The following is a 13,059-nucleotide window of genomic DNA, read 5'->3' on the forward strand; positions in this document are numbered from 1 at the left end:
GAGGGGGATGAATCCTAAAGGAGGAACATATAATAGATGTATGAAACAGAATTGAGAATACATATCCAAACAAGTGTGCGTATTTGCTCCTCTGGGCAGAAAAATATGTTCAAGGCTTTTCACAAGGAAAAACCTGCAATATCAAAGTAGAATGGTAAAATTTGTTAAGAGTGAAATTTCTTATTTTTGTCACTTCTCCAGGAAGTAAGCCTATGGAATTAATTCTCCTGCTTGCAACATTGTGCTTTTAAGCCATCTTTTCACTACTTTTGACATTACTAAGTGAACCAAAAAAGTGCAAATGGGTTAATCCTCTTGGAGGAAAACATAAATCTTCCAAAAATCAACAGATTTCTAAATCCTTCATCCATAACTTTGCTCCCAGTATATGGATCCATCACAGTATGACTTGAAATCTCATCCCAGATTTCAATTTAGAACAGAAATCTTGAACTCCTGTTTTCATATGCTGGAAAAAAAAATAAAAGAACTGCTATTACCTGATGTATTGCCACATTCTCCCTATTGACTTGAGATCACCATAAAGCTTTTGTATTTGGTATTAGTTATGCTAGTCAATAATAGAACTGATTCTATCTACAAAATATAAAATGATGTTATTTTATCCTAATGTGGGTTAAAGACATTATGTTGATTTTAAAAATAGGTTTTTAGAGCAGTTGTACTGTAGTATTAGAATGCCAGAATGTCCAAATCTCTTCCCACAGATTTTGTAAAAATAGAATCTCTTCTGGGGGAAAAAAAACCAAAAAACCTCTTCATGCAAATGCAAATTTTCACATACTTTGACAGCTGGATGCAAAGAGAGAAAAGCACAGATATCTTAACTACCATGGGAAAGCTGAAGCAGGAATATTCCCTTTTTTAACAATTTGAAGACCATGAATGGTTGTGGGAGAGTATTAAAGAGTTTTAAGTAGTTGTCAACAGGGACTGGAATTACCATGACAACTATGCTGAGTGACCATAAAGTTTTTAAAAATGTATCACTTGGGAGATCACTGAGCTCAAAAACCTGGTCTACAATTTTAGTGCACCATGTTTCACTACATAACACACATGACTTTGAAGAATTAAAAAAAAAAAATTATGAAGAAAACATCAACGTCTTTCATGGCAATATTCACATTCCTGTTCCTGAAGTGATGGTGTTTAGTGTAGTAAATTCAGTAAATAAGTTATTTCCGTACTATCACAAACTTTGTTGCAAGCAGTCAAGGATCATAAATGCCTGTTGTTTACAAAAGCCTGATAGATCGATCATCTGCTCTTCCACTCCCAACAGCTGAGAACCAATGCTCTCCTAAGCTCAAAGTGCCCAAGGGTAATTAATGTGAACAATGCAACACTCAAGGAAGCCTCCAAACATCTCCAAGCCCTCATAAGCAATTCTCTCAACAACCTAACCCACACCCCCACTGCCTTCATTGTAGCCCCCAGTAACTCCTGTTCTTTTTTCAATTATTAGCTTTCAATTTTCAAGCTTTCCAACAAGAGTAAAATAACTTGCTTCCTTTGAAAAAAGCCCCCAAAAGTATAGAAACACATTCATTTCAGAAGCATCCAAAAGGAACAACCTCCTTGATTGTGTAGTCCAACATCCTGCTAGGCAAGAACAGCAGATCAGAGTGAACACCCTTGCTCTGAGTGATGGGAATTCTAGCAACAACATTGAATAACTCCTCACATCCTCTCTGTCTCAGCATATTTTTAACTATTCTGTGCAAAATAAAATGACCTCATTTAGAGTTACCTTCTTAAAACTGAAAGATGGCCATTGATGGATTTACCTAAGAGGCAAGATGCTGCTTCAAATCTAGATGAGAAAGGAAGTTTAGTTTTATGTGCTTTTACATGTACCCTTATACATGAAGGCATCTTCTCCAGTTTTATTTTTCTGAGACAGGCTGGACATGGTCCAAAGCATAGAATAAGTCACATAAATTTAGAAAAGCCCACACCTCTTTCTACTGTATTTCCTCTTGATGTTCCATTAGGTTCTTGCTAAGCTGGCTGCAATGGACCCTTGTGTTATTTCACCTGGGAACACGGTTTCACTAAGCAGAAGAGCACTTACAACCTAGGCACAGCATGAGGTTGCATTCAGGTACATTTTATTAATCTAATCAACATCCCCTGTTGCACATTCCACAATCCAAATAATCCTAAGCAGGTGCAAAATTGTGTTACTCTTGTTCTACTTCTCACACAATAGAAAAGTAAGTCTGGTATTACTGCTAGACACAGAGGACACCACACCCAGGAATTTCTGAACTGTAATACCATAGTTCATAAATACTGACCCTATCTTTCCAAGGAAATTCGTTCATAATTTTGTGTCTCAGTACTTCACACCAACCCCACAGCAGACCATCTGCATTTTAGTTCTGTCTCACTGAAGGCCAGTGGTGACCTGACTGGTGAGAGAGACCACAGAGGCTGCTTGGGGAGTGAACAGAGCAACCTGGAAGCGATGCCTTCCCTGAAGAAGCACTGTGGAGGGAAGGACTATGGTTTTGTTCACAAACCTCACTTCTCATTTTCATTTGAGAAAAAAGTTACCTCCCATTTTACCAACCTTATCCTTCAGGTCTTAAAAGGACAAACACATGGAAATGGCTGGGTCACTGAGTCCCATGTAGTACAGAAGAGCTTGTCAAACACTCTAAGAAAGAACTGAGTCTCATCTGGAACTAAATTCAGCTGTACTCATATTTATTTTTTTTTTTAATTCCAAGCTGCTATAGCATCCTCTTTACCATTCTTGGGGAATATTTTCACTGATCTCAATCTTTTCAACTTGAAATAATTATTTTCCTTTTAATCCTATACCACTGCTTTTCCTGGTTCCTTGTTAGACAAACTTCATTTGTCTAAAAAGAGTTAACCACCTCAAAAAAGCAAGAGATCAGCCAGTTTTGTAAAGCCTGTCTTATCAAAGATAATTCAGGTTGTGTATTTTCAAGTTTAAATTTACCTCCCTGTCTTTAATTTTTGCTTTTCACATTCCAGTGCTGATATTATCTAGTTGCCTATTTCAGCAAATTTTTCTTCCGCTGTTATTAGTATATAATAACTGTTACACAAATTCTTTCTAAAAAGACAAAGGTTTCCCAAACTGCAGTTCCTGGAAGTATTTCTTTTCCTGCTAACATGAAAAAAATTAAACACTCATTTCTATTAATATGCAGTTCAAAGAAAACCCAGTTCAGATTTTTAAACACATCCGGGCCTGAAAACTAAGGAAAATGTATGCAGAGCAAAATGATCTACCTATCCTGGTGATGCAGACTAAATTAAATCTGTCTCTGGTCTCATGAAATCAGAAAAATTAATCCTTATTTTATAGCCTACAAATGCAATTTAGGCTGATATGTTAAAATACATTTTGTTGACAGTCTATTTGATTCAACAGCCAGATATGACAAAACAAGCAGCTATGTAAAGGCCTTTGCAATTCCTGTTATTAAGACACCCAGATCACTTCATCTTTTCTATGCAAAAAAACTACATTTGAAAATTGTTACTAGGGTACTTCTGCATGAACCAGAGTACTGAAATTCCACTTTCAAAAGAAATAACCTAAAATACATTCATGTCATTTTCCCACTCCGTTCCACAAGGATCTCAAACAGCAAGATGAATTAACATCATTTGATTACTCAACTCAGTTCCTAGCATATTACTAAAGGAACAGAAAAGCCCAAAAGCACCTCGCTGTTCTCCTGTTATGTGGGCAAAGTGTTTGTGAAGCACTGGAAATATGCATCCTTTGACTCAAGGACTCCTATTTCCCAAAGGCTGACTCAGATCCTACTCTCTTAAGCCTGCAAAACAACTTGAAAGGAAAAATTGTTGCATACCTTCAATTACCTCAAGACACAATCGATGTCCCTGTTCTCCACAGGTTTCACAATATTTGACAATTCCGATTTTTTCCCTGCTGTTGTTCACCTCTGAAGGCTCCTAAAGGTCTGTAACATTATTACAGACCAAATGTGACAGCTCAGACTGATGTTGGCACAAAGCAGCTGTTCTCATAGGAATTATTACCCTCCAGAGCCAGTGAAATACTTGGAAATCTGCAAGCCTCTGCTAGGTCCAGGGCACACACTTGCATGCAGCTGGAAAATCAGATCTTCATACTCTCATCCTTCTTTTTCTCCAGTCCCAGCTTACAACTTCTCCTGATCAAGATATGGAAATGTGCTGTGGTAAGCCAGATGTGCAAACATTTTCTTTTTCTCCTCAGTTCTGAGTTCATAATTTATTTCATACGTTAATGAGGTTATTCTGTGATTTCTGTAGCCTTTTCCTTCAGTTTTCAAAAAATAATAAAGTATTTCAACCCAAAAGAAGCAACTAATTTTACATCCTTTTTACATTCTTTCCTGCAATATAGAGTTCTTTTCAAAAAGAAGCTGGAATTAAATCATAGCTATACTTACTAAAATAAAAGCAAGCAAAATTTTACTGAGGAGTGTTTCTTTTCACCTGTGCTAGAAGCCAAAACCAGCACTGCTTTTCTAAGAGGCAGGCATTTGCAAAGGCCATTTCCCACGATGACAACTTTCAGCACTTGAGTTTGGCTTTCACAGACAGGGCTGATGGTTTGGAAGTTTTTGAGAAAGCCCATGAATGCATGTTTGTATCAATAGATCAAAATATACTCTTCTGTTCTTCTTCTCCAATTGTCACATGGTGGAAAGTAGCTAATTATTATTGCAAATGTTTGTTAATTCACTGGTTTGCAGGAATTTCCCTTGTGGCTTTTTATTTTCTGGATCCATAGGTAAATTGGCAAACATGTCAGCCTGAGGACCAAAGGAACACCAAAACCTTACAAAAACCCAGCACTCCATTTGCTTTTATATTTATAATACAGCTGTACTTTAGAAGTGCCAATAAAGATTACTTAACATGCAGAAAACCAACAAGAGACTTGATTTAATAATATGTTATTAAGTCCTAGCTGGGAAATAGGAGTAGTAGAGCCTGGGAAGATAGCCATCTTTTAAGAAACTAAGAAATCAAGAATGAAGGTGGGATTTACACAAATATACACAAAACACCGACTTTTCAGCATAATTCAGATAGCACATCCACCTAGATTGCTTTGGACAGAAATGCATGTGACCAGCATCACACATCAGCTCTCAGCCTTTGGCTTGTACTCCATTCAAGATCCTCAGTCCTGCAGTTGTGTCCTCAGGCAAGAGTTGCTGCTGACTTGAGTGCCCCACGTGGATGGACACCCGTCCACTTAAACCTGACAGAAGCACAGATGAAGTATCTGCTGAAGGCCACCATTGCTCGCTGTCCTACACAAGCAGCTCCACACATCTGAACAAACCTCTGACTGCAAATAGGTAGAGCAATACATCATTCAGAGCAGCTGCTGGACCAGGTGATGCTTTAGAAGTAACTTGATAAACCTGAAACACCAGGCACAAACCATGCCTCAGTTTTCTTCTGCTCATTTTTTACCCAGACTTGGTATTTTCCTCATTTCTCTCTTTCCAATGGACACTGATGATGCAAGTCTGTGCCACAATCTCATTTTCAAGTGATCTTCATTCTTATCTGCCTTGCAAATAATCAGCTGCCCAGCTCTGCTTCACAGGTGTCCACATCTTGGTGTCCACACACTACCTGAGCACTGACCAGCCTCACTCAGACTTGCAGACCCTGAAGCTGCATTGCAAAGGTCTCCAATCACCCCCTTGCTGTTAATGTTCACAAGGTTTATAAGATTTTTTTTTTAAATTTACATTTATTAATTATCTGCAATCTCATGTACTGCTTATCCTAACATGCTCCTGGATCAGCTAAATTTACAATAAGGTTGACACCAGACCTTGCAACTGCTCCTCTCTGCACACAATTTGGAAGTTTCACTGTCTGGCCCACAGGAATTCCTCAACATTTCCATTTGATGTAATCGCTACTGTATGACTTCCTACCATGGTAGCACTGCAAAGCTGACTTCACCATCTGAACATCTCAGTTTTCCACTGCAATCTTCATTTTTATAATTCAAACAAGGACAGCATAATCAGAAGCTTTATTTAACTAAAAGGTGATCCTCACCATAGTTATAGAATTAAAAGAGTGAGTGGTATCTCAAAACCTGTACATTTAAGATGGAAAGATGCATCATCTTTGTGTCTTCCTGAAGGCAACTAAGGCTTCTGCCACTTCTCTAACAATGCCACGCTTTGGATGTTTGAAGACATTAATTTTCATGGACAGAAAAGTGTAAGGAACACAGGAATGATCACACTGGATCCCATCCAGTCTCAAAAACGGAGGAATGGTCACACTGGATCCCTTCCAATGTTCTTTCCTGTCTCCCAGCCCATACAGTTACTTAGAGGACATAGTAAGGCAAAAAGTTTCAAAGAGAAAATGTCAATAATCTTCTCTTTCTCCTCACTTTGTCATTATATCAAAAGCTAATAGAGATTTAACTAAACCTCAGAGCACGACATTGCAAAAACCACTGCCACAGCTCAGAGGAAAACTGGAACCCTGTTTTGAATCTTGCTGAAGTCTTGGCTCCAGTGAGTTTCAATGAAGAACTAATTCCACAATGTAATTAAACTCAGTGTAAATTTGCCAAGTTTTAAGTTATTTAAATATCCCCCTACCCTCTGCCATGAAAAGTTCATGACACACCTTCTCTGCAGCATTCATTATTTGACACACTTTTATCAGTTCCTCCTCACAAGATAATTAATTCCAGATTTTCAAGACTTTTTAGATGCAGTTTTTTTCCACGCTGTTCATCATTCTCACCCACTGTACCACAGTCACAGGCCAGTTCCCCTGTGGGTAAGGCAAGGCAGTGAGTAGTGAAGGGAGAAACACTTGGATCATGCTCCAGCCTGGGGTTTCCCAGTGCTCCCAGTCCACAGCTCCCAGCTGCCAGTCCTGTGCAGCGCTGCCCAACTACTGACACCCACGTTCACATCTCTCTTTTAACCCAACTGTTTCCATCTTGAAAACTGAATACACACCTTTATCCCAGAGCCAGTTTTACAACCTCTTATCAGCTCCCAAACTTAGAGATTAGCTCTGTTAAACTGAGGAAACTCAACAGATTTGCTTTTATAGTAAGGTGGTCCAAGGTCACAGGTTTAAAAGGCAATAAAAACCCATATAATGCACAGTGAACATGTTTGGAGTACTTCATACATCCAAACCAAGAAAATATTATATGCATAATTTATTTCTATATTGCTAAAAGCTTTCCTTATAATGCTTGCAATTTCAGTACCATTAATCATTGTGTCATCTTTAGGACTGAGTTTTTCTGTTGGATTTTTTTCTACTTTGTATTTCCCCTCTTTTTTTTTTATTTGGCTGCCTAGTTACTTACTGATGTAAATACCACATTTTTTCCAGGATAGCACAACTTCTCTGGATCTTCCCAATCAAAATTATGCTGCCCCAGAATGCTCTCTGGATTGATGCAGAAAGGTTTGAATGTCCACATCAGTCTAAGCCTATCTCATTTGAGAATATTAAACCCAGGAGAGTAACAGGGTTGAAGGGATTATGAAGACAAAGACGTATTTTTGCTTCCTTCAAGTTAGAAAGAAGGCTTTAGCTAACATAAGAAAGAATCCCCTTTCCACTTGTTTCTTGTTAGGAATCTGTTCCAAATCTTTAAAAAAAAAAAAAATAACATTAAATGCACCACACTCTTACTACCCCCTTCCCTACAACTTCTCTCTAAAAAGTGGTTAAGGTAGTAGCTACTGGACAAATATTTCTAAATACCTTAGTGGCTTGTGATTTTAAATCCGATATACACGTGCAGTTTCCTTTTCTTTATGTCTTTGAAACTGTATATATATATATATATATATATATATATATATATATATATATATATACACACACATATAAAATAAAAATAGAAGTGACTGAAACTAGAGAGAATCAAGAGCTGAAAATAAAGAGAGAGAAATGTAGCAGTCCAAATCTCACCAATAGCACATCTTCCCCCCAGTGACTATCAATTTACTTCAATTTACTTTTTGTTTAGGAAGCTGGAAGAAACAATCTCAGGATAGCTTCCTTTTAAATCAAAAAAGCAATGTAGTCAAGCCTCTACACCCAAAATATTTGCTGATTTCTTTAGACATGGCTAACTCCTATTCTGTTGAATAGAGTTCTGCATGAGTACAGGATTACTTAACAAATCAAATGCCAATGTTATATCAATGAGTACCAAAGTAAAATCAGTACCATCTCAGTAACCTGGAGGAATAAAGTCCTTCCTTTTTCAACCTGAATTTGCACTGATATTTAGGCACATGCCTTATGTAAAGGTATCTGAAACTTCTTTTGTACAAAATTATGATAACAACATACAACCACTAACTCTTTAGACTCATAAATTCTGCACGGGCTCAAAATACCAGAGCATACTAAAGCTGTAACTTGGCTTATGATTATAGGAACTCTACAGGTATGTCCAGGCAAGACTGGCCCTTGCTCTTAAACATGTGGGCAAATTCAGGAGTAGCTCTGCAAGTATCTTTGCTTACCAGTGAGCCACTGTTCTAACAGATGACTAAGGGAAGGAACATGGACAACTAAGATGTAAGTAAAAAATTTTAAAAAATATATATTGACTACAGTTCTTTTATTAGGGTAAGTTCCCATTTGCTGAAAGGGCTTATGTAAGGCTAACAGCTCTTAAGAACAAAAACTGAAATGCCTTTCTTTTAAATTACATTAATTTACAAAACTGACTAGTTCTGACCCAGAAACCATCATTGTGTAGTGCTGACCTGTTCTGTAGTTTCAGGTGCACTATTAGAGCATATTAGGACACACAGTGCTGGAACAGCACTTTTCTCTGTAGCTTCTAAATACAACTGGAATATCAATAATGTGTAATAACAAGCATTTATACCTCCACCATGAAAAAACACTTGCCCTGAGTTGTATACACCAGGCTGTGTATATACATTTTTACTCTTTAACCTCTGCAAGCTGTATGCCAAATAGCCCCTTTAAAAATCACAAGTTTTTGCAAAGTCAGGCACTGCATAATGGTTTATTTCAGAAGTTACATTCTGCATACATATGTATGAAGAAATTACAGGGAAAAAAAGCAGCTCAGCTTATTTGTCTTGTGGTCACCTAATCGAAAAGGTGACTGAATTCATTTTTACCATATCCATTAAGTCATTGGAGAGCAATCACAACTGTTTTTCCATGTGACAGATGAATGACCTTTGCCATAGCCTCAGAGAAAGACAAGCCATGTTTTGTCCAGGTACACCAGGGCCATGGTTCCCTTCTGCTTGCACATGTAGGGAATATCAGATGTGCTGCAGCAGTGCTTTTCTCTTTCCTTCCTCACAGCATATCAGGTGGCTTATTTAATTTCTTTCATAGGAGGCCAGGAGGACACCAGCCAGGAAAAGATGTAAGATGTTCAGGATTCCTGCTATGCATGATCAGAAGGGGGTACACAAAGCATCCTTGATTTCTCAAGGGAAATCACTGCCCTAACACAACCAAAGTATTTAACACTACAACTGAAGATTACAGAGTGGGGCACAGGCCTTGACTTACGTATGTAAAACCCACATGTGCATCCCTGAAATTCAGTGCAGCAATTTCGCTCGCCAAAGATAACAGATTTGTCTGAAGCTCACTACTGCCTTTTCTCCTTCAAAACATTGTCATTTTGTGAATTCTCTTTCCATAAGGTCAATTCAAGGCACTTTTTTCAGGACTATACCACCCACAACTTCACAGAGTCCTCTCTTTTTGACCTTATCTCTTTGTCCTACAGAAAATGGCACTGCTGGCTTTCATTTAAGAGTTTGGCAAGTCACAGATGGAGCCTCCATGGGTCCTAGAGATGTTATTACTATGGTTTACAGAGGATTTCCACAACCAAACCTGCAGGCAGACACTGCTTTCAACCACGAGGTTTCCACAGGAAGCACCTCAGGAACCTGAGTGCCTTGGGGCACTTTCTGCCCTTCACCTCCCACCCAAAGCAGGAGCCCTGGCAGTTCTCTCTCCTCACACAGTGAATGCAGAGCATTGCTAACACCCTGGTGGATCTTCAGCAATGGATTCAGCAGGTATTGCTCCCACCAAGAGTGTTTACACAGTCTCCAGCAAATCTCATTGGTAAATTCTAGAGAGGTTCTCAGGCAAATAAGATACTTATCTGGCTACCCCACTAGCAAAGGACTAACAGATGCTGTAAAAAGTTGGGATGCAGGCCCCTGCAAAGCTATGGGCTGCACTGGCTATCTGAAATTAGTGGAACATAACAGAATCATAGAATATATATTCATTATATATTCATTTTAAATACGAAATAAGTATATGAATACATAATCAATTAATATATTACTCATAATAACTGGAAATAAGTAAAACAATAATGGGAAGTCTCCGGTACATTTGTCAAGACATTGAGCAAGCCTAAAATAGAGATCCATAGCAAACTCAAAAATTGAACAAAATTACTTTTTGTTTTAGAACAGGGAGGGAAGAGGGACATGGAGAACCCAGATATAACCTTGGCACCCAAATGGCACCTGGACTACCTACAGATCCTCCTTTTATCCTCAATCTGTTCTCTTTCAGCTACAGGCTGAACCTTCAGCCTACTCCTGCTGTACCCTAGGTCCTGCTGAGAGAGGCAACCACAGAATCACAGAGTATCCTAAATGGGAAAGGACCCAAACGGATCATGAATTCCAACACACAGCCTAGAACAGGACATCCTAGGAGTCACACCCTGTGCCTGAGAGCATAGTCCAAACACTTCTTGAGCTCTGTCAGGCTGCTGCTGGGAACAACCACCATCTGGTTTCCTAATATCCAACCTAAACCTCCCCTGACACAACTTCAGGCCATTCCTTTGAAGTCCTGTCACTGTCACCACACAGAAGACATAAGTGCCTGCTCCTCCTCTTCCCCTCACCATGAAGTTTTAGACATCAACAAGGTCCCTGAAAGACATTAAGAGCACAACTCAGCCACTGCTCCTTTCTCAGGATACAAGGATCTAGACACAGGATGAAGTCTTTGGTTGTGGCTAAGAAAAAAAGAGCTGCATGGGTAGAGAGTTCAGAAGAGTGAAGAAGATGGATTGCAGATCTGTGAACCTCAGCAAATGACACTTTTCCTCTATTACAGGAAAATTCAAGGTTGCAAAGCAGTGTTTCATTGGACAACATGCAGGCTGCCTGTGTTCTCATTTATACAAACCTAATTTAGTATTACACTTCCTCCTCTTTCAGCCACTGTCTCTGTTTCTTGCAAGCAGCAATTCCAATATGGACTCAAAAAAAAAAAAAAAAAAAGCTGCTGAAAGCTCAGCTTTCTGAGTACTGTTGTGTACTTACTTGCATCTGTAATTTGCTCTCACAAAAATAAATGCTAACGTGCTTGGAAAATGTGACTTAATTTTGTGATGTGAATGAGTTCTCCTGTGTAAATCTCTCTATACAATTTTATGTTATTCTTTCTAAAAAACCAGAAATTACTACTGCATTCTAGTTGCAGTTCCAGAGTGAATACTGAGATTTACACTCTGAGTTTTACCACAGCATGACACATGGGAAATGCTCTAACTCCCCTCCTGCAATAACAACAGAAGTGTTTTGTTCTCATTACATTCAGCATTTAAGATGGATACATTTACTAAACATAAAAGAAAGTAATTGAAACACTGAATAGTGAACAGACACATTTCCACATATTTCACAAACCCATCTAAGAAATCCTTGGTCACTGGTGCAGAAGGCTTTGACATATTACTCATCACAACTTTATCTCGTAAGAAGAAAATCAAGGAAGGTGATTTATCCCCAGACTCCCATTCTCTGGCACCCAACCTTAGGCAGGTTGATAGCAAGCCACTGCTTTACATACATCTTCCTTTTTGGTGTTCCAAAGAAAGAAAAGGGAAAATCAGAAAAAAAAAAAAAAAAAACAACCAAAATAAATTATTCCTTAAAGAAGAGAACTACACTACAAGTAATTATAGATATATATTCATTTCAGAAAGCAATACTAGAGAAGGATAATTTTACAAAGCAACAACATCTGAAATTTTGCCTTCCTAAAGCAACTACCTGTTTCCTATCTGCATGTATGTATGGATCCTGCTATTTGGCATGGGGATGCAGCTTAGATAAAATGGTTTCTCAACTCACATACCACATACCAATATTGCAAAAGCCATGGAAATTACAGGTTCCATACACCCACACCCATCTACTCACATATCATTCAGATAAAATATGCAGTAGCCCCTGTCCCCTTCAGACTGAGGCCAGGATTGTGCAGGATCATTTGCATTGCTATTCTGTATAAAACAGCATCAACAGCTCAGTGCAAATGTTTCTATGTAATAAAGAGAGTAACTGCCAACAGCATCATGGCACCATATCCTTTTGTTTTACTTACTTTATACATGAGGAAATAAAATAAGCGTGACTTGCCAGAAGTCAGTAGGCTATCCATGGCAGCAGTGAGAACTGAATGCAGATCTCCAGGTTAATATCAAACTACCCTTTAAAAAAAGTAGAAAATCTTTAAGAACGTGATGGGGTTTTTTTTTTTCCCTTATGATGGTTATATAGATTCTGCATTCTCTTTTTCTTGCTTTCATAGGTCACCAGGCTACACAAACAGCTTATTCTGTATGTGTAAAAAAGGCAGTTGAAAAACACCTGTTCACTTTGGCTGGGCTGAGATTATACATCTCTTTTAAGTACAAAGGTGACAGTTCCTCCAGCTCCCTGATTATCTTTATGAGCTACATCATCATTTTGATTAATATCTGACAATGCTTTTCTGTAGTCCTGGAAAGGTTAGTTGCATATCATTACCAGCTCACTCATGTTTTTGTCCAGGAAAAGCGAGAGGAACAAATACGTTTGTGATATTCACATCTTCTCTGAAGGAAAGAAGAAAGAACCTATCCCAAGAGGTTGCATTCTATTATCTCCTCCATAGAGAGTAATGTTAAATACTGAGATG

The 13,059-nt window shown here is 38.4% G+C and overlaps 1 protein-coding gene across 5 annotated transcripts in view; it reads right to left on the minus strand.

Moving 5' to 3' along the window:
• Positions 1-13,059, minus strand: part of DIP2C (DIP2 acetate--CoA ligase C (putative)) — a 307,261-nt gene that overhangs the window by 150,237 nt on the left and 143,965 nt on the right. The window lies entirely within an intron of this gene.

Source organism: Lonchura striata, chromosome 2 (assembly GCF_050655825.1).
Source record: "Lonchura striata isolate lonStrDom1 chromosome 2, ASM5065582v1, whole genome shotgun sequence".
NCBI lineage: Eukaryota > Metazoa > Chordata > Aves > Passeriformes > Estrildidae > Lonchura > Lonchura striata.